This window comes from Lepisma saccharinum, chromosome 22, assembly GCF_977018435.1.
Source record: "Lepisma saccharinum chromosome 22, izLepSacc3.1, whole genome shotgun sequence".
In the NCBI taxonomy this organism is placed as follows: Eukaryota; Metazoa; Arthropoda; class Insecta; order Zygentoma; family Lepismatidae; genus Lepisma; species Lepisma saccharinum.
In genome coordinates this window covers 31,310,274-31,332,674 of record NC_139250.1, presented here as the reverse complement: position 1 = coordinate 31,332,674, position 22,401 = coordinate 31,310,274, and the positions used below count along the sequence as shown (strand labels likewise).

The following is a 22,401-nucleotide window of genomic DNA, read 5'->3' as shown; positions in this document are numbered from 1 at the left end:
GTGTCTCATTCATCTTCGTTATTGAATTTTTCCATTGTTGAGTTTTAGCACATATCCATTGTTTAGCTCAAATAACATATATTGTTCTCTATTCTTTCAGGTTACTATTGTTGAGTTGAATTAGAGCGCGCATACATTGCAACGCTGCACTAGTGTCACCATGCGATGTTTATGTTCAGTTTAAATACTTTTAATTATTTGAAAAACTGTATTTCAATACTAAATAAAGCTATTCATTGAAAATAACAGAATCTAAAAACAAATATTACACTAAAACACAAAATTGTATTGGGGTAGTCAAAATACCCCGCTTGGTAAAATAAAGGTCGAAAAGCTTGGAAATAAAACAAAGCAGGGTCTTGAAAAACTGTCAGGTTTCATTTTTGTTATTTTGAGACACTTATCTGCCACTTTTGGATAGTGACATGAGAATGAGTGATGATAATATGATGAAGTTTATGAAAGGACATTCGCAAATAACAGTCATGCCCAGGCAAGCACGTATCTAGAAATACATTTCGGGAGGGGTCCGACCAAGTGTCTCAATAATAATAATAATAAGGTAATTAGAATAATTATATTAATTAAATATGTAAGTTCATTAATATTGTATTGCTATTACTACATCAATACAGGTAAAAAGATAGTAAAAGAATAGATATATAACAACATGTAATGAGGACTAAAAGTGGTAAAGTTGTAAGTGCCAAAAGCGAAAGTGTTGGGATCGTTCCGCACATCAGCCCGTAAGAACGTGCACACTAGTGACCTCTTTACACGCCCTTTGAACTTCTTAGAGGGCTACCAGCCACTTTTCACGTTTACCACATTATAAAGCATGGCACATTTCACAATTTAACGTGGAAAACGGTTTTTGAATTATTGTGGCACTTACAGCGTTTAGAAATTTTAGTATTTTATTCATTATATAGTTTACATGTAGTTAAGATCGGATGGATGTTTCTGAACGTCCATTCATCAATTTCATCAATTCATCTCTCATTCCCATCTTCGCAAATTAGCCAAAAGTGGCACAAAAAGCGAAGTAAAACCAAATCAAACCAAACCAATGTGTGCCTCCTCCGAGCATCGAACCCGAGACGTTACCACTGCACCATCGGGGAGGCACCTATACAAATACTGATAGCGAGAGTAGTGCCCAAGGAAGGGTTTGGGGGATCATAACACCCCCTTCTTTGGCCCAGTATTCCTACAAATAAAAACGTCAAAGGCAGGGAAAGATGGCAAAATGAAGGCTGACTATAAAAAAAGTATACGTAACCCCCCATTTTGAAAATTCTGGGCACGCCATTGTCTAAAGATAATATAAAGAAAAACATGTGAAATCAGTTCGATTTCCTTAATGTACAAGAATAATTGAAAGTTTCTATTGATTTAAAATTATGATTTAAATTGTTTAATATATGTGGTGAGCACTTGCATTCTACGAAATTAAAGTAATAAAAACAAGTAACAAATAACGCATGCAATGAATAATTTCATATTTGATTTTTCGCTCTGAGAAAAATAAACTCGACAACTGAAAGAAGCAGTTAGGCGAAATAACTTATTTTCTAGTATCATCCCTTTAAAGTGGTCTGTCGGGAGAAAGTTTCGCACTTCAACAATAAAACACATAATTGTATTTCCCTTCTTCTACTTCTACAACATAATTAATATGTTGGTTGCCATGTTGTTTACATAGATTACACTGTCTACATGCATAATTAGTTATATTGTCTTCGTGTAGACGCACCTTACTAGTGGAAACACTAGTTTCATAGGCAAATGTTCATATCAGGAGTTGGCAACACTTCACTGCCGGAGTTGGCGTGAAGCCCGTGTTTTCAAGTTCAACCGAACGAGCGGAGCGTGGAGAGGTGAGTGTGTCTTTTTGTTCTCTGTTTCGTTGAACATTATTTTTGACATAATTTACCAGTGAGAACGCTGCATTTGTTTGGCAATACTCCAATTTGCACTTGAATGATGACTGTGTTCACGAGAGTGTGTGGCCGAAGTCTTGAACAGAATGCATTGTCGGGGTTGTGTGGAACAGTAGCTTTAGGGGTTGAGTTGACTGGCCGGCTTGTTTTAGAAGCTGAGCGGAAAGGGGGCGGTGGCAACTACAAGCGTCGGTGAGAAGGGCTGCAGAGGAACGCGTTAAACCGAATAATGCGGGAAAATGTATTGTGTATATGTTGTAAGATAGTCTAATAGTGTGCCACACAGCATGCCCTCCAACAACTCAAAAGTTAAACAGCATCTATAATCCTTGGACTTGAATGAAGGGATGCGCTAGGTGTGGATCCACAGGGAGGCGATAGGGGTGATAACCATGGGCGCCCGCAGGGGAGGGGGCACTTGCCGTCCCCCCCTGAGATTTCTGGAAAGAGTTAATGCAATTCGAATGGTGAAATTATAGCGATATTTTATAACAAAAAGCATTGTTTTCTGAGACTTACAGGCCGTAAGTTACAGCAACTATTATTATTATTATTTGAAGTATAGGGTCACATTTAAGCTTAGTCTATTTTGCACTGATTATCTCACTATAAAAAACAGTTTTTTGTACTACATGAATTAATGTTAAGTATGCAGTTATGCAAATTGTATATAGACAGTGACGTAGCGCAGTGCTCTATAGGGTCCCCTGGAACTAAAATATTGGCATCCCCTTAGTAAAAAAAATATCGAAAGTACTACAACGTATATATATCATTGATGACGTCAGAGGGTAACGGACGTGCAACAGTTAGCTACCCCCCATTTTGAAGTGTTTAACAATTAAAACAAAATTCAGCTACCTTATCACACTATAGCTAAAAATCTAAAATAATATGTAACACTTAACAGGTGTGGTCTATGTGGGAAATTTGTCTCGGTTCTTATTTGAATATGAAAAGACTTGGGCCCACTGAAATATTAGGTGGGAAGTTATATTTTAAATACTAAACATAACACTAATATTAGTGGTAAAAGTTTATGAATTACAAAGTTTTCTTGTTTGCGTGGCAACAGAAAACAGACTGTCCGAGTAACTGAATCTTCCTACTGGATTCATAACTGAAGACAATTTATTCTAAAAGATTCCGACAAACTGTATTTATCTGTAAAGGAGTGAGATGAGGGATGTTTTCCCCTATTTTAGGCGATCTGTAACTTAATACGTCATTTCTGAGGGCTCACAGGTTAAGTTGCCATGGTCCCTTTGATTGAGCCAGTACGCCCCTGCTTATTATCGCAGACCTTGTGGATCTTTTGGGTGTAGGGAGTTATTGCTTGAATGATAATTCATTTTATTTTACTCTCCCTATAAACAAGAAAGTTCATTCACTTAAAAATTAACATTTTTATATTAGAAATGTAAATGTAAGATCACGTGCGCTAATGAAAAACAGAACTCGGCAACCACGTTCCGAATGAATGCAGCAATCTACCCAAAAAACTACCCATCTACCCACAGGTGCGGACTTTGGAGGGGCCAAGGCACTTTCTGCCTCCCAAAATACACGTAGAAGGACATATTTTATTTATATTTACATATATAAAGTATTGTTTATGCCGATCTTGCCCTCAAAATTTATATTAAGTTGCCGCCTCTGCATCTACCCATTTATAAATCATGAATTACAATATATCGTCAATCGCAATACGCCAAAAATAGTTACGAGGAACATTAAGTAAACCACTATCGGTAGTGGAGTGGCTAGCGTCAGGGGTGACCTGGGTTCAATCTTGGTTTAGGCATGGAAGTATCATGTTGTTTCTGCCTTCATCTATTTAATCTAATCACCATCCATTCCTTCACAGATAACTTAAAAGTGCCAGAAAGAAAAGCAACGTAAGATAACCTGAACTATTTATTGAAATACCGCATGTGATGACTCATCCCCTCTCTCGCTAGCTAATTGCATAGAGGCGCCCCATACCTAATTCACTATCCACAACAATGAACCATTTACCTCCCCCATTCAATTTTTTCCCCCAGAATGATCGAGAAAATATACTTTCACTCCAAAGCAGCACCGCTTATATTTTGCAGCACTAAAATATTACCTATGTGGCATGGCCGTATTTAGAGGGTTTTTTTTTAGGGTTCAACCCCCCCCCCGAAACTTCTGGCATATTGGATTAATGGAAGCTTAGAAATCAAAATTTGACACATTTTCAAAAAATTATTTGCAGTTTCACAAAAATACAACAGCGAGACAATTCTGAAATGATCGAGCTAGAATTTTCAAACATTTTGAATTCTTCAATTTGAGCGAAACGGGTTTAATTCTCAGAATCGCAGCCCACCCGCGACCCCTTCGTTTTCACTTCTGTTGTCCTCTTTCGAGTGCTGTTCCTATATCAGACTGAAAGTTCCCTTTGCTATTGTCCTAAAATTCCCGTTCCAACTTTTAAATTCCCTGTTCGATATGGGTTTAAAAACCCCTTTATAAGAGTTCAAACCTAGGATATCCAGCTTCGTAGTGCATTATATTCACTATTCTTCACCCAGCGGTCGATATAGTACATACATTTAACCTATATGCGGTCCTATAAAGGACATACTTGTATAGTGTGTAGTGGTTGTATATAATGTTGTTTGGTAAATATAGGAACAATATAAGCGTCGGAAAGTGGGATCGAACTGGTCCATAGAACCCCCTCGCCCCGAATTGACATCGTTTATTGCAAGTTACAAAATAGTAGAACGTTTGTTAGTTTTATTGTTAATAACGAAAATAATGTCCAGTTAGTACTCGAACAGAATAACGAAAGAAAAATGACGTTAGATCGAAAAATTGAGGTTACAATACAGGCACCATGTTATGTTTTACCATTAATCCAAAGAATAACTGGTTCCACAGTTTTCAAAAATCCAAAAATTAAGTTTTATGTGAATGGTCAAACAACATAAACTTTATGACTAAAATTTCTCTTACTTTTAAAGCTTTTTCTTGAGGTACCTAAAATTTAATAACAAAATATAATAACTGTGCATCTCAGTACACACTGCATGAAACGTAAAAATAATAATAAAAATATTTGTGCTACATATTCACGCTTCTGATGGATAGAGTAGAAAAGTCTCCTCAAGGATATAAGGACAGCAATAATAATAATAATACGTCTGTATCAATTAGTTATTTATAATGAAATTTTAATTATTATTAATTAATAATTATTATTGTTATTATTTCTATTATTCAAATTTCTTGAGAAGCGCATGGGAACAATTATGAGTGAACCCCCCCCCCCCCGAAATCTTTTCCTGCCTAGGGCCATGCTATGTGGCGAAAACGTTAGGGGTCTTACGCTCGATTTCCGAGTCAGGCATGAATGTTTTGTTGTGTATTCCCGTCAGGATTTCTGGTGTGCACATGCGTGTTCTTTGTGAGTGACCCTTCATCAATTTCATTATATCATCCATCACTTCTCCTCATCATCACAAATAGCGAAAAGTGGCAGAAAAGCGAAGTAAAATAAACCAAATTAATCAATCAATCAATCGTTGCGTATGTCCATCATGGATCGACTGTTTTCGTTTGGTCGTCAGAGTGACGGAATTTCTATGAAACCAGCCTTGGTCATCCATGTTTTGCGAAAGAAAGTTATTGGTCCTTAATAAAAGTCGCCAATGTTACATAACTAACGTTTTTTATATCGAGGAAAAGAAAAATTTTTGCATTGTAATTACATCGTTAGCACTTTTGCGCTAACATTAGAAAATGTGGTAAAATTCTGCTATATATTTTTGAACAAATTGACCATCTAATACAAGAATTTATAAAAAAGTACAAAGGTGCATTGATTTTCGCGTGTTTTTCTTAAAGGGACAATCCTGGCAATCTACTATTATTGAAGGAAAGAAAAAAAGTCATTCGAATCTCATATTTTTAACAAAAGTTAATCTGATAAAGGGCGTAAAACACTTCAGCTAATATTATGTGTTAATTTATGCATTTGTTTCACACTTCAGAATAGTAACCTTAGGCACACGTTAAATTGATTGATTGATTGATTTAGAGTAGTGTATATTAGCCGGTTCTACGCCGTTCTTAGTAGGTATGCATTTGTAGCCTCTGTTTTTTTACCAATCGAATATCAGTTTTTGACATATTTTGACAATTTTTTGTCGATGTTTTAGCGTTTAGCGATGTTTTAGTAAAATTTCCCTTTTTTCCCACTCGTACTTGGTAGGTATGCATTTGTAGCCTCTGTTTTTTACCAATCGAATATCAGTTTTTGATATATTTTGACAATTTTTTTTGTCGATGTTTTTGCGTTTAGCGATGTTTTAGTAAAATTTCCCTTTTTTTTCCCACCTCACACTTGATAGGTATGCATTTGTAGCCTTTTTTTTATCAATCGAATATCAGTTTTTGATATATTTTGACAATTTTTTGTCGATGTTTTAGCGTTTAGCGATGTTTTAGTAAAATTTCCCTTTTTTTCCCACCTCACACTTGTAGGTATATCATGATCTTACGTAATATAACTTAACCTATTTTTTTTTTTTCGTGCTAAACTACACGAGAGCCTCTACGTGCTTTGACCTACTTTAGAGTAGACCCAAATAGAGAGTTCACAAACACCAAGTGAGGATCACCAAAACCTCAAAAACTCACTTTCTCTCCACGTTCCGCGCCTTATTTATTGCGCTGACGATGTTTCGCAGCGAAGAAAACAGCACCAAAACCTCAAAAACGCACTTTGACCAAACGATCTTCAGTGATATAACTTAACCTATTATTTTTTTTTATTTGTGCACCGAACTAACTTACATTATATTTTATATAACCTTGTTGATTTTTTTTTTAGTATGTGGCATTTTTTTTTTAGGAATATTTTTTAAAACTGCTCCGTCACCCTCTCGTTCTTCACGTCGTGGACGAAGGACTTCTCTGCGACCAGGATGACGCTGCATAGAGTATCGGCAGGCAGCGCGTCGTGGAACTCGCAGACGATCTTGATGTTGGTGCGATCGTTGACCACGACCTGCTTCTTTTTCGTCGTGTTGATGACGAACATCGGCCTGCGTGCTTTGAATTCGCTGGGCGCGTAGTACATGTCCACGCTTCCCTCGGTCACGCGCTTGTAAGCCGTGTAAGCTTCGTAAAGTTTTAGGTAATCGTCTTTGGTTATGTCGAGGTTGTAATTCTCGCGCGGGAACACTTCGTTCCTACCATTCTTCAGATAAACGTTCTTGATCTTGCAGTCGTCGAATTCGCAAACAGATTTTTCCTAAGTCTTACCGTTTCCAAGATAACCCCACTTCCGGTCGCCATTTTGGATTTCCGAGCATAGGTTCTATTCATACTTTTTTCTCACATATAGGTGTACATGATGAATCACCAAACAGATTTTTCTTAAGTTTTACCGTTTCCAAGATAACCCCACTTCCGGTCGCCATTTTGAATTTCCGAACATAGGTTCTATTCATATTTTATTTACATATAGGCGTACGTGATGAATCAGCAAACAGATTTTTCCTAAGTCTTACCGTTTCCAAGATAATCCCACTTCCGGTCGCCATTTTGGATTTCCGACCATAGGTTCTATTCACATTTTACTCACGTATAGGCGTACGTGATGAATCCGCAAACAGATTTTTCCTAAGTCATGAATTGGAGGGTTCTATGGCAACCTATATTAATTCTCGTAAGAGAACAGAGAACACAAAAAAAACCCAAAAAAAAACAATACTGTGGTCACTACAACAAATAGTCTTCTTCAACCCCTATCCAACAAACCAAAAAAATCATCATCCTAACTAGAACCATGTAACTAACATTGTGATGACTCATATTAAGCACCCCTTAATTGTATTACTTATAAGGGTATACTATTGCACAACGTTTTTTGCAACAAGTTATTACGTAACATTGTGATGACTCACATCTAATACCCTTCGTTGTATTAACTATAAGGGAGTAAACTATTACACAACATATTGCAACAAGTTATGACGTAATGTGATGAGTCATATCTAACGTGGCGTCTTCTGATTGGTTAATTATTACAGGTGTTTTCAATACGGTCCGCGCTTTTATTATATAAGACGGCATACACTGCAGATCAGTCAGTCTCGTGAGAGCAGCCGAAGAGTACGGACGTCCTGTTGCAGCGCTCCTCGTTTTTGTAAAAAAAAAATAGGTATTTAACTTTCTTTGAAGCTACATACCATCTATTATTTCAAGTTCAAAGGTGTTTCACGTGGTTTTTCATATTAATTTCGACCAGATTGAATTTTGACGTGATCGTGCATTTTCTATTTCACCTCAAGAAATTCTATATAAATAACATACCTGAAAATTGTATCGCTATATATAAAAAAAAATTTGATTTCTGTGATTTTCGAAAAAGCAATGGCATCCACCACCAGTTTCAATCGTAAAAATGATAAAACTGAATGTGTTACTTGTGGGAAGCTAATCTCAAGGAACAATTTATCGGTACACAGGGCAAGATGTAGCGAAACAGCTTCGAGAATTAATCGTTCGTTACCTTCTAAGCCTTGTGCTCGATGCGGAAAGATGATCAGCATTGCACATTTAAGTAAACATCTCAAAATTTGCAAACCATCGACCGGCCAAGCATCGAAAAGGAAAATCGATGATTCAGAAACGGAAGCTTCCACTTCCAAGCAAATTAAATTATCTAATGAACGCAAACCAATTAGATCTGCATTCAACGACCAACTCCAGGATTTTTCAATTAAGTCAGAACCAGGCCGTGACATCCTTAGTTTCTTGGATGAAACGAAAACATCTGTACTAAATATTTTAAAAGATAAACTTGAAAACAACTCTATAACAGTATACGTTGTTCTGTTTTCTGAATACGAGAAAGTTGATGGCACAACGAGTATTTTTTATCATCGTACAAAAAACCAGACACTTTATTTTGCTGACGTCGAAAATTTGGACAACTTCTATTATAAAGTTTCCAACGAGCTGGTTAAGAAACATGACGATTTCGAGGCTAAAGGGTCGGGATGGTCTCTATGTGGAAGTCCTCACACGTTAACTGTTTACGTGAACCAATTCTCGCCTCTTCGTGCATCCAGCTACGTTCCTCTTCCACCGAACATTCAACACAAGAGGGCTGTGTTAAATATACAGAACAGCGATAACAAGTGTTTTCTCTGGTGTATATTGTCTGCACTGCATCCTGTTCATTGGTCAAATCATCCAGAACGGATTTATCATTACAAGCAATACGAGTCCGAGTTTGAAAGTGTAATGTCTGGCATCGAATACCCGGTGACATTGTCGGATATAACAAAGTTCGAAAATCGTGCAGGAAAACGCATCGCTATTAATGTATATTCCTTCACGTCAGATAAATATCTCGTGCATCCCGTCAGGATAAGCGATATCGACGATGACGATGCTTGTGTAATAAATCTCCTTCTCATTTCCAACGAGGATGTCTATCATTACACGCTATCATTACACACGTTGCAACGTTTAGAAAGTCGTTGATTTTGTTTCTGTATTTTCCGTCGTTGGGTTTCCTCGTCATGTCGATCGTCGCGAATCCGAAATCGTCACTGTTCCAGCAAGAAGAGCAGCGTTCCGAAAATTGATTGATCAACAGGCCGTTGAGTTTAGATAACATGGAAGGTAGAAATTCATGATCTGCCGTGCGGTGTACAGTCTCCATTGTTTGCTTTCGGAAACCAAAGAGATTCATTGTCCTTGCTAGTTATTTATTGTGTATGTGATAATTTGAGACAGTTAAAGTTTTTTTTTATTTTAGTTATAGTTATTTAAGTTTATTTTTTTCATTTGCATTGCCTACAATTTTTACTAATTTCTAAACGATAGTGTCCCCAAGGCAACGTGTGGATTCCGCAAGACAAAATACATCTTTTATCGTCATGCGGATCTAATGCTACTTTCCTAACTTCGTTTGTTGTAATCACATGGTCTACACTTTGGATTCTTTGTTCTATACTTAGTATCGTCGATTGTGAGTAAAGGCAATCGATGTAATCGTGGAAGGTGAGTTTGTTCTCCACCGTATTCTTGCCCACACCTTTTGCTTTCTTCGTGACGCTACTCTCTGTTCTCATGGCATACATCTTTGAACGCAAACCCGCGAACTCGACAATAATATCACCGTTACATTCATCTTTCAGTTTACCTAGGACTTTTTTGTTACGAGATGAAATTCCAAATCTGTTGGGTTGAGGATACGCAGAAGTATCGAAATACTCGAGCATGGAAGGATTTTTTATGTCTTCGTATAGGTTAGGTGTTTGTATGCTGTAAATGAAGCTGTCGGTGTCCGTGTACAAAAGTGATATTTTATCATTGTAGGAGGGTTTCATCACGTCAGAATGAAATTCGAACATGTAAAGTTTCGACAAGTCGAGAACCGTTGCGCCAACGTAAATTGGTTTTCTGAATTTCATCAATTTTATATCTAGATTGAAAAGTGCCAAATTCTCGTTGTAAATTTTTCTCGACTTGAATCTAGAATCGGCTATCCACTTCCGACATTTATTCTTATCGGAAATTAATTTCACGTCTACGTGCTTTCTAACATTCTCCATGGTCTTTCCGTACACCGCATTGTTCATTAATTTAAAGAAGTCCTTGTCTAAATCGGAAGTGGCAGCTGTTCTATGTTGTGTGTTAGTTTCTATGTAAGGTCTTAACCACGTGGAATGTTGAAACTTTAGTATTCTTCTAACATTTACTATCTGAACACCCTTCCCAATCAAAAACCGCAGATTCTTGTAGTGGACGACGTATCTCTGTTTAGGGTCCAATGTTAACAAAAGCTTGTCTTGAACCGAGTCGGGTGGACATTTGATTTCGGGAGTCGGAGGCAAATCCGAAAACGTGTCGTGCAGGTGGTCGGAGAATTGGAGATCTACATCTGCGAAGAAACCACACTCGCTATCGTCGAAATGAATAATGTCTATCGAAGTGGGATCTAACCATTCGAATCCCCCGTAAGGAAGTTTCTGAACCATGGCATGTCCGTAGAGATTATTAACGTCGGCGTAGAAGATGTAATTCGATGCTCGATTTGAATCGTAATCTTCTTTCATGTGTACGTTATTAGCTTTTGCATGTCTCTGTACGCATTGCACCATTCCACCTCGTATCCCTCTTTCGATAAATAGCAACATGTCAACGTCCGATATCAGTTCCAGCTTGACCTTTGTCTGGAATAACATTGCCGACCACGCTAATCCCGGTAGACTGTAGAAATACGCTGGATCTAATTTATAAATATTCGTTGCCGTTTTCCGGAACGCTTGAAAAACATCCGCGAGTATCGTCACGTCTAATTTTAAGTATGCGTCGTGGTAGTCTCCGAGTGTCCTACATTCTAATTTCTCCCACATGAGTTGCGCGTGTTGGTATTCTTCGTCCGTGATTCCTTTCTCTCTGAGTCTGCTGTAAAATTCTCTTGGAAGTGGAAGAGCGTCGTCGTTAAATTTAGAACCATCACTAACATATTCGTAAGGATAAACCCCTTTACGTCTAATGAGTTCTATGTCTACGTTGGGAAAACTAGCTCTAGTTATTTTAAATTGATCGTCGGTGAGTTTGTTCGCTAAAGCATCCAGACTTGCAGAGAGAAATCTATACGAATCCAGGAAGCGCATCTCGATTGTATTTTTCGTTCCCGGAATCGACACTTGCTTGCTGAGACTAATGTAGCGTTCTTCATTCTCGGCCAAGACACCAATACGTTTCGGATCGTAGCCAAGATGTCTCACCAGGTGGTGAAAATCATATCCGCTTCCGTTGTGAAAGAATATGGGGATGAATTTAGGTTTCTGGATTTTAAGGTTGCACGTGTTGCAAATTCCACCTATGTAGTTTCCGCTGAAATGATCGTGGTGGAATATTTTTTTGTTCTCATCAGTGAAATTTTGATCACATACCGGACACACCTCAGTGGAATTGTAATTTAGAAGTTCATTTTCAGTTAAAGGTGCCATCGGTTTTGATGTAAGCAGTATGCTACCAATTACCTCAACCTCCTCCACCATTTTTTCCAGGAAGTGTTCGATTACATTTGGCCCGCGGTATATATATGCTTCATTTATTTTATCACGTCGCACAACAACATAGCCGAAACTATTAGGTTTATGAAGCTGGTACGGCGTTGTGGAGGAAATTTCAGGATCCGGTTCGCAGTAGGAGAGTGGTTTCAGGAAAGACTCGAAATCTGCGACGATGATTGCGGGATGTTCCAACAATGCCTTGTGCATTTTGAATTCTTCGACTTCGTTCGTTTCGGGCATCAACATTCTAGCCGGTCTATTGTCACCGCAATAAATTTTCTGATCGGCAAGTTTCTCGATAGCAATTTGACGTCCAGTGTAATTTTGATAATCGAGTTGTTTTTGATCGTCGAACGTGGTTAGGCATCTCGGGCAAACTTCGATGCAATATTCATGCTTGGTTGTTTGGCTTCCTAGTAATCGAGACATTGAACGAATTAGCGTGTAATGATAGACATCCTCGTTGGAAATGAGAAGGAGATTTATTACACAAGCATCGTCATCGTCGATATCGCTTATCCTGACGGGATGCACGAGATATTTATCTGACGTGAAGGAATATACATTAATAGCGATGCGTTTTCCTGCACGATTTTCGAACTTTGTTATATCCGACAATGTCACCGGGTATTCGATGCCAGACATTACACTTTCAAACTCGGACTCGTATTGCTTGTAATGATAAATCCGTTCTGGATGATTTGACCAATGAACAGGATGCAGTGCAGACAATATACACCAGAGAAAACACTTGTTATCGCTGTTCTGTATATTTAACACAGCCCTCTTGTGTTGAATGTTCGGTGGAAGAGGAACGTAGCTGGATGCACGAAGAGGCGAGAATTGGTTCACGTAAACAGTTAACGTGTGAGGACTTCCACATAGAGACCATCCCGACCCTTTAGCCTCGAAATCGTCATGTTTCTTAACCAGCTCGTTGGAAACTTTATAATAGAAGTTGTCCAAATTTTCGACGTCAGCAAAATAAAGTGTCTGGTTTTTTGTACGATGATAAAAAATACTCGTTGTGCCATCAACTTTCTCGTATTCAGAAAACAGAACAACGTATACTGTTATAGAGTTGTTTTCAAGTTTATCTTTTAAAATATTTAGTACAGATGTTTTCGTTTCATCCAAGAAACTAAGGATGTCACGGCCTGGTTCTGACTTAATTGAAAAATCCTGGAGTTGGTCGTTGAATGCAGATCTAATTGGTTTGCGTTCATTAGATAATTTAATTTGCTTGGAAGTGGAAGCTTCCGTTTCTGAATCATCGATTTTCCTTTTCGATGCTTGGCCGGTCGATGGTTTGCAAATTTTGAGATGTTTACTTAAATGTGCAATGCTGATCATCTTTCCGCATCGAGCACAAGGCTTAGAAGGTAACGAACGATTAATTCTCGAAGCTGTTTCGCTACATCTTGCCCTGTGTACCGATAAATTGTTCCTTGAGATTAGCTTCCCACAAGTAACACATTCAGTTTTATCATTTTTACGATTGAAACTGGTGGTGGATGCCATTGCTTTTTCGAAAATCACAGAAATCAAATTTTTTTTTATATATAGCGATACAATTTTCAGGTATGTTATTTATATAGAATTTCTTGAGGTGAAATAGAAAATGCACGATCACGTCAAAATTCAATCTGGTCGAAATTAATATGAAAAACCACGTGAAACACCTTTGAACTTGAAATAATAGATGGTATGTAGCTTCAAAGAAAGTTAAATACCTATTTTTTTTTTACAAAAACGAGGAGCGCTGCAACAGGACGTCCGTACTCTTCGGCTGCTCTCACGAGACTGACTGATCTGCAGTGTATGCCGTCTTATATAATAAAAGCGCGGACCGTATTGAAAACACCTGTAATAATTAACCAATCAGAAGACGCCACGTTAGATATGACTCATCACATTACGTCATAACTTGTTGCAATATGTTGTGTAATAGTTTACTCCCTTATAGTTAATACAACGAAGGGTATTAGATGTGAGTCATCACAATGTTACGTAATAACTTGTTGCAAAAAACGTTGTGCAATAGTATACCCTTATAAGTAATACAATTAAGGGGTGCTTAATATGAGTCATCACAATGTTAGTTACATGGTTCTAGTTAGGATGATGATTTTTTTGGTTTGTTGGATAGGGGTTGAAGAAGACTATTTGTTGTAGTGACCACAGTATTGTTTTTTTTTGGGTTTTTTTTGTGTTCTCTGTTCTCTTACGAGAATTAATATAGGTTGCCATAGAACCCTCCAATTCATGACTTAGGAAAAATCTGTTTGCGGATTCATCACGTACGCCTATACGTGAGTAAAATGTGAATAGAACCTATGGTCGGAAATCCAAAATGGCGACCGGAAGTGGGATTATCTTGGAAACGGTAAGACTTAGGAAAAATCTGTTTGCTGATTCATCACGTACGCCTATATGTAAATAAAATATGAATAGAACCTATGTTCGGAAATTCAAAATGGCGACCGGAAGTGGGGTTATCTTGGAAACGGTAAAACTTAAGAAAAATCTGTTTGGTGATTCATCATGTACACCTATATGTGAGAAAAAAGTATGAATAGAACCTATGCTCGGAAATCCAAAATGGCGACCGGAAGTGGGGTTATCTTGGAAACGGTAAGACTTAGGAAAAATCTGTTTGGTGATTCATCATGTACGCCTATATGTGAGAAAAAGTATGAATAGAACCTATGATCGGAAATCCAAAATGGCGAACGGAAGTGGGGTTATCTTGGAAACGGTAAGACTTAGGAGAAATCTGTTTGCGGATTCATCACGTACGCCTATATGTAAGTAAAATATGAATTTAACCTATGCTCGGAAATCCAAAATGGCGACCGGAAGTGGGGTTATCTTGGAAACGGTAAGACTTAGGAGAAATCTGTTTGCGGATTCATCACGTACGCCTATATGTAAGTAAAATATCAATAGAACCTATGCTCGGAAATCCAAAATGGCGACCGGAAGTGGGGTTATCTTGGAAACGGTAAGACTTAGGAAAAATCTGTTTGCGAATTCGACGACTGCAAGATCAAGAACGTTTATCTCAAGAACGGTAGGAACGAAGTGTTCCCGCGCGAGAATTACAACCTCGACATGACCAAACACGATTACCTAAAACTTTACGAAGCTTACACGGCTTACAAGCGCGTGACCGAGGGAAGCGTGGACGTGTACTACGCGCCCAGCGAATTCAAAGCACGCAGGCCGATGTTCGTCATCAACACGACGAAAAGGAAGCAGGTCGTGGTCAACGATCGCACCAACATCAAGATCGTCTGCGAGTTCCACGACGCGCTGCCTGCCGATACTCTATGCAGCGTCATCCTGGTCGCAGAGAAGTCCTTCGTCCACGACGTGAAGAACGAGAGGGTCACGGAGCAGTTTTAAAAAATATTCCTAAAAAAAAATTGCCACATACTAAAAAAAAATCAACAAGGTTATATAAAATATAATGTAAGTTAGTTCGGTGCACAAATAAAAAAAAATAATAGGTTAAGTTATATCACTGAAGATCGTTTGGTCAAAGTGCGTTTTTGAGGTTTTGGTGCTGTTTTCTTCGCTGCGAAACATCGTCAGCGCAATAAATAAGGCGCGGAACGTGGAGAGAAAGTGAGTTTTTGAGGTTTTGGTGATCCTCACTTGGTGTTGGTGAACTCTCCATTTGGGTCTACTCTAAAGTAGGTCAAAGCACGTAGAGGCTCTCGTGTAGTTTAGCACGAAAAAAAAGTAGGTTAAGTTATATCACGTAAGATCGTGGCATTCGTACCAAGTGTGAGGTGGGAAAAAAGGGAAATTTTACTAAAACATCACTAAACGCTAAAACATCGACAAAAAAAATTGTCAAAATATGTCAAAAACTGATATTCGATTGATAAAAAAAGAGGCTACAAATGCATACCTACTAAGTGTGAGTGGGAAAAAAGGGAAATTTTACTAAAACATCGCTAAACGCTAAAACATCGACAAAAAAATTGTCAAAATATGTCAAAAACTGATATTCGATTGATAAAAAAAGAGGCTACAAATGCATACCTAGTAAGTGTGAGTGGGAAAAAAGGGAAATTTTACTAAAACATCGCTAAACGCTAAAACATCGACAAAAAAAAATTGTCAAAATATCTCAAAAACTGATATTCGATTGATAAAAAAAGAGGCTACAAATGCATGCCTACTAAGTGCGAGTGGGAAAAAAGGGAAATTTTACTAAAACATCGCTAAACGCAAAAACATCGATAAAAAATTGTCAAAATATGTCAAAAACTGATATTCGATTGGTAAAAAACAGAGGCTACAAATGCATACCTACAAAGTGTTACTTAGAAACGGCCAATATACACTACTATTTAGTTTATTTTACTTCGCGTTTTGTGCCTCTTGGCTAATTTGCGAAGATGGTGATGAGTGATGAAATGATGAAACTGATGAATGGACATTCACAAACAACCAAGCCCGACCGAAATTCGAACCCGGGACCCTTGGCGTCGCAGCGCGATGTGCTAACCACTCGGCCACAGGGTCGGGCAGGCACACGTTAAAGTATCTCAGTCAGTTTATTTCTGATTACTTGAATAGACACACAAGAAAGTTTAAATATAAGCATGGTTACGTGCCTGAAGTTCGAGTAGATTCATAAGCAGCTGGAAATGTTATAAGAATGATTAACCGTATACCCTTCTCCAAAACAGCTCCTGTTGTTTGCTAACGTCACACATATTGGGAAAAGTCATTTGAAATGGTTACACTTTGTTGGTAACCTTTCTATTTGTGGCCTAAATGACTCCATCTGTGCAAGAAATAAGTAGGTATATCCTTACTTTCAAAGTGGAACAGGAAATCTGATTTTAAAGATTTGGCAACGTTTGCGGTGCAGAGGAACAGTTAGACAGTGCTGTACAAGGAAATGTACTTTACATTACGATATGCTGCGTTCGTTTCTCGACCATGTACTTAAATAACCTTTTGTCTGACAAGGTGGTTTTATCAAATATAAGGCAGGAGCATTAACCAATAAGATTAGACATAGAACAGACATATCGTTCTTGGGACAGACCGAGGAAAGTTTTCGAAATTGCGTTCAAATACAGAGTCACACATATCGCTTGTACAGTCTTAGAAAAAATACCTGGCCACGGGACGTAGAATTTCGTAACGTCTTAAAGCCTGTTGTTTATGCAACCCAAATAACAAAATATTCGCTTAAGTTTGCCTGGTGATTCTGAGTTCTCGGGAAGGATTGAGCTTTGATAGCATGAGTCACATGACTCGTGCCCCAGCCACAACAAACAGCTGGGTGCTACGATGCCTCCAGAAGAAAATTTCAGGAACTGGTTTCTTGACAAGACCTACTCGTAAAGAAATACTATTCTTTCAAGTGATATTAGAGTCATTGTCAAGAGGTTCGCTGAAATGATGGTTCTCATCACAGACCACATGCCACACGTTAATTGTTTAAGTCCAGTTCATGCACTGGACCTACAGATTAAAATGGGATCCGAACCAAATGCCTCTCTATTTGGTATTGAATTCGGAAGCCTTTCATTACATGGCGAAGACGTTACCACTACGACATCAGAGAGGCAATGGAACCCCTTGAGAAAGAGATAAGCGAAAATTGCTACGTGACAAAACATATTTGACCGTAAATTTTAAAAATAAGACAATATTTTGTACTGACAGTTTCGAACCGTGGGAGAGGCATATATTTTTTTGTACCATCGTCCATTTCACGAGTTTATAATTCTTCCTCACCGACACGAGTAACGCGAGTGGTAGAAGAAAAGCGAAGTAAAATAACTGAAACAGAAATAAAAGGAAAAAGCGAAATAAATTTTATTCATAATATTCTGCAGTCACTTGAGTTGTATTCACGGGATGCTATCTTTAAAGAAATCCGTGGTCTCTTCCTTGTCTTTTTCGCTTTCTTTGTGCTCTTGCTTCCCCAGTCACGATTGGTCTAAAACTAATTAATGCGACGTTAATTAAACAATCCAAACAACGAAACAATGCACAATCAACTGCACAAAACAACATTCCAAATGTTTTCGAATCGGAAAACAATTGAGATGCTGTAAAATGACTTAAGATGCAGTAATAAAGTGGGAATTCGGTACCGTATAGAATTAAATCGGTAGAGATGTTCGATTTGATTGGATGTTTGTTATTTAGATTTGCTGTTCTTTCACTTTTGGCAAATAGCGACTATGAAGATGAATGATGCTATGATGAAATTGATGAAGGGACACTTACCAAGGACACCCACGCCCAAGTCGAGATTCTAACCAGGGACCCATGGCATCGTAGCGCGCTGTGCTAACCACTCCTCCATGGAGTGGACATTATAGCATATTTTGTGTGCTCAATTGGGATCAATCAATGGAATGAATAGGCATATTATATGATTAATAAATTCATATCATAATACCACGTCATATTATTCGGCACGAAGTAACACCAGAGACATTCAATCTTGCATTTTTGCCTTTCAACTAATTCTTTGAATTCAGGTTAATCACAACAATAAGATAAATTATGAAGCAAATGATAGTGAATGTGGGATATTATTACGAATTACCTGACAGAAACAACATTAAGCAGGCTCGGTGGTCAAGCTCATTAAGTGATTGACATTCGATATCGTCGCCAAAGTTCCCGGGTTTGAGTACCGTCCTTGTCGGGGGTGTTTGACTATTTCGTCATCAATTTCATGTAATGGTCACTCGTCCTTTTCGTCGCGATCATCGAACAGGGAATAAAAAATATAAAAATAAATACGATGGAAGAGTACTTATTTCATCTCTCACGAAATCTCCTACAAAACCGGAATATATAAAATACATGTATATTCATTCACATACATTTTCGATTTCTATATTTAACTAATCGAGACCGAGAACGGGAGAGCAATTTTCAATTCGACAAACCGAGAGACGGAGAAACTGTCAAGTCTCGTTTCTTCTTGGCACCTCCGTAATCGAGTTGTTCTGTTTGTCATTGGCTTTGTATTGGCAATTATTGTCATTATTCTTTCTCTGCAGGTAAACCATAACGATGAATTATGATGAAATGAAGCAGATAAAAGGGCAAGAACAAGAAAGTCATGCCTGTTCGGGACTCCAACCCAGAACCTTATGTAACGAGATTTGAAATTCTGGAGAAGGCGTCCGTGTTTCGCTTGGTTTTCTCTTTCCTCTACTTCTCTTATATTATCATACATGTGTAATAAAAATGGATCTGATACGATATGTTGCGATTCATAATTGTGCTGGTTAGATGCTACAGATGTGAACTCCAAACTGCAATATATTATTCCCTTGTGTTTCGTATGTGGTTGAACATGAAATTTTCTTACACTGTGACAATTTCTTTCTTAGTTTTGGTTTGGTGCACAGATATGCTAATCTGGACTCGACCTTCAGTTTAAAGTGGGATACTAACCACTATGTGCATCCACCGTGTATCAAACCCGGGATCCACTGATTACAAGGCGACGACGTTATCACTACGCCATCGAGGAGGCCCCATGACAAAATGTTATTCACTCGATCTCTACCATAATTTATTTCAGCATTTACATTTTCGATTTCTTCTTCTTTTTTCCTTTTGTTAACTACTCTTATACAACTCTTTTTGCGTCTTCGAATTTCTTCTTGTTTCAGGAAAAAAATAATACATGCAGGCTGTATAAAAATCTCCCGTTCAAATAGATAAAACGTTCACTCTCGAGAACTAATTTACATGTTTATCACTAAAGTAACCATTAGGAAGGAAACTATTGAAATGGTAACTGATATAACTGCAGATGAAACAATACTTACAGCCACTAACGAAATATCTATTCTTGTGTAGCCTCACAGACAAGTATATGGTGAGTCATTCACTCTTGCTGACTACGGGCGAAGGTCACTGAACTAAAGGGTGGTGGCAAGCAAGCAGGCTTCTGCTCTACCAAAGACGAGGTCACGTGTTCCAGTTATCAATGGCGTACGAAATAAGGAGGAACACAGCTATCTGCCGTATGTTTTGGTCCCGTCATTGCACTTTATCGTCGTGGCCTTGAAGTTCCCTCAGGGCACTCGTACGTAAAGGCTTCTCAGCTAGAAGGATATCTTCCCCATTGAGTGGAGGAAAAGTGGGTGCGTATAGAGGTCCTTCAACTTTCGTATTCTTTTTCATTTCAGAACCCGTGCTGTATCGTCGACTTAATCCAATCTATCCGATGTAGGTTTTAGGTTCTGTTTCTGTTCGGTTATTTCACGTTGTCTTCCTGCTTATGTTATTCGCGACGAAGGTTCTGGATTCGATAATCTGGACAATAACGGGATTGTGTTGGTTGCTTGATTTGGTGTCTTAAGTCCACTTTATGTCCTGTTAGGCTAATCGTGAATGGACCTATAATTTAAAGGGGGATCCGAACCACTATGTTCCTCCACCGAGTATCGAACCCGGGATCCCTTAATTACAAGGCGCCCACGATCCCACTGCGCCATCGGGGATTGTGTTCGAAACGAATGAATCAAATTTGAGTGATATGATATGCAACCATTGGAAGACTATTGAAAGAAAAGCTATGGGAACCTGCCAGTTTTTCTACTGCAGACAGGAAACCATAAACATGGAAGAGAAGCTTATATTCTATGAAACCTGACGCTATGTGCTCGAATACTGGCTAAATATAATCCATAGAGGCATAGCAACGTTAAACAACCTCTTATATGATACATATAGGTTTAAAAAGGTCGAAATACAAAGATTGTGTGCGCCTCACTGATGGCGTAGTGGTAAGGCCTTGTAATCAAGGGGTCTCGGGTACGATACCAGGTGATCGCACATAGTGGTTCGGATCCCACTTTAAACTGTATGCACTTCAGATTAGTCTATCTGTGCCGGTGACTCAGTCGGTAACGCGTCTGACTACCATGCTATAGGTCCCGGGTTCGATTCCCGGCCGGTTCAAGCCCGGGAACTTTTCTAACGTTGGAAGCGGGCCCAGCGCCCACCCAGCGTCGAATGACATGGGTACCTGGGGGAAACCCTGGTGGTAAAGGCGGTCAGGGGCGTGATGCTGATCACATCACCCCCACTCACGAACGAATCAAGAAAGTGTGGGGCGTTACCCCCACACCCCCTATTCGCCTTCATGGCGTAGCGCCAAGCACAGGTGAGAACTTTACCTTTTTTTTTTTTTTTTTTTTTTTTGCATACAGTGGACTTACAACAAAATTTCAACTTGCGATAAAGATTATGATAAGGTATTAAAGAATTGGGTCTAACACATTTTTTTATTGTTTACCAATGACATTATTAACTAATATTCTTAATTTCAGTTTCAAGATGAAATCGGCTACGAAATAAAAGGAGTGGGTTCATATTTCTGTTACGAAATTCCACTTTTGTAGTAGACCTGTGCCACACTAAGTTGTGACAATAAACAAATCTGAGACACTTTCAAAGTATTAAATTTCTATCTACGTATTTGGGAAAAATCTTTCAATATAATACTTTTTTTGGACGCGTCAAATCATAGTATTTAATTCCTGTTTTAGCAGCTTTAAGAAACCTGATTTTTTTGGGGGGGGGTTACAAATGCCCTTTCTGCTCCCGTCAAGTTACGCCTATGACAAACAGGAATTCAAAGTAAAAGACTGTCCCGACTAAATCGGGAGACACGTCTGATAGATTTACAATTGGGAAAATCATAATTAAGCGTGTAGTTGAAAACAACCTATTTTCATATATTGCATGCAGCTCTACTTTTTCTGCAATGTGGATCAAGAACTGGGGACGTGGAGAAGCACAACACTCCACGTAACCAATAGTCACGTGACCCTCTTTGCTTTCCTGTCATGTTGACCTTCGCGTGGAACACATTTCTCGGTGTTAAGACAGGCAAAATCACCCGATCATCGAAGGGTGCAATATGTGTTGCCTACCCTCCTGCATTACTTGCTCCTATTAAAGCCTTATGGGGAAGAACTTTTTTCCATGACTGTACGTGTATGTACCTTGCGCGTACGTACAGTCTTGGGCACAGCTGGCTTGTAACGACCCTATTGAAGAAGCAGTGAAGCAAGCCATGCATGTCTGACCACCAAGCGCCTTGTGACTAGACAACCCAAACAGCATTGCAATTTTGCGGCTTGTATACCAGTCACGGGTATACATCTCTGTAAATTGAGTAGTGATGCCAAAGAGAAATACGAGATGAAGATTGTCGATCGTAATGTCTCGTGTTCTCGACATGGAATAATACACGGTCCACGTTACGTTCCATTATTTAATGTTGTTTGGGAATGAACCTGACGGACTAGGTTTATATTTTCAATCCTTGCATTACAGTAAATTCCATATTTTACAAT

General features: G+C 38.6%; 1 protein-coding gene across 1 annotated transcript in view; it reads left to right on the top strand.

Moving 5' to 3' along the window:
- The first annotated feature begins 1,826 nt into the window (after positions 1 to 1,826).
- LOC146005037 (choline transporter-like protein 1) overlaps positions 1,827 to 22,401 on the top strand; it is a 136,627-nt gene continuing 116,052 nt past the window's right edge. Inside the window, exon 1 of the mRNA XM_083144178.1 lies at positions 1,827 to 1,880. The gene's annotated coding sequence lies outside the window, so the exon portion shown is untranslated. The remainder of the gene's footprint in view (positions 1,881 to 22,401) is intronic.